The following is a 742-nucleotide window of genomic DNA, read 5'->3' as shown; positions in this document are numbered from 1 at the left end:
ACACGTACTGTGCACACACACACGTACTGTACACACACACGTACACACGTACTGCACACACACACGTACTGTACACACACACGTACAAACGTACTGTACACACATACACACTTTGTACCAGAGTTCACATTGCATTACAGTAAACATAAAACTGCTGTTTAATTGTGATGATATTATTTCATTGAGGCGGCAATTCTATCAGCTTCAACCAAAAGAACATCCCTCTCTTTTCTCCATCTCTTTTTGTCATAAATGGTTCCCGCACATCACTTCTGAATATATTATATCTTCATCTGAATACCAGCATTTCATATCACCAATGTGTTTTTCAACCTCTCCATGGTTGGTTGGTCTGTCGGTCGGTTGGTTGGTTGGCTGATCGTTCAGTATGTAGTTCATTGAGTCTCTATAAAGATTAGTTGTCTGTCGAATGACAGATCTCTGACTGGATCATTTTAGACCCCAACGGGAATCATCAGCAATGTCTTGAGTTGCTCCTTTTTCACTTTGCAAAATGCTCATAATAATGTCTGGAATGGAGTGAATGGAACAGTATCAAACCCATGAAATCCATGTTGTTGATACCAGTCCATTTACTCCATTCCAGACATTATTAAGAGCCGTTCTCCCCTCAGCAGCCTCCACTGATTTGAATGTATGGATATGTGTGTGTATATGAGTGTAGGTGTCTGTGTGCACGTCTGTGTACTGTACACAGTATCTCAGTCCTTCCCAGGTCCGT

General features: G+C 41.4%; 1 protein-coding gene across 1 annotated transcript in view; it reads right to left on the bottom strand.

Moving 5' to 3' along the window:
* LOC124047534 (serine/threonine-protein kinase SBK1-like) overlaps window positions 1-742 on the bottom strand; it is a 30,212-nt gene continuing 29,470 nt past the window's right edge. Inside the window, exon 6 of the mRNA XM_046367843.1 lies at window positions 1-742. This exon is cut by the window's right edge and continues 298 nt beyond it. The gene's annotated coding sequence lies outside the window, so the exon portion shown is untranslated.

This window comes from Oncorhynchus gorbuscha, linkage group LG11 (assembly GCF_021184085.1).
Source record: "Oncorhynchus gorbuscha isolate QuinsamMale2020 ecotype Even-year linkage group LG11, OgorEven_v1.0, whole genome shotgun sequence".
Classification (NCBI taxonomy): Eukaryota; Metazoa; Chordata; class Actinopteri; order Salmoniformes; family Salmonidae; genus Oncorhynchus; species Oncorhynchus gorbuscha.
The sequence above is the reverse complement of the archived record's forward strand: the minus strand, read 5'-3'. Positions and strand labels throughout refer to the sequence as shown.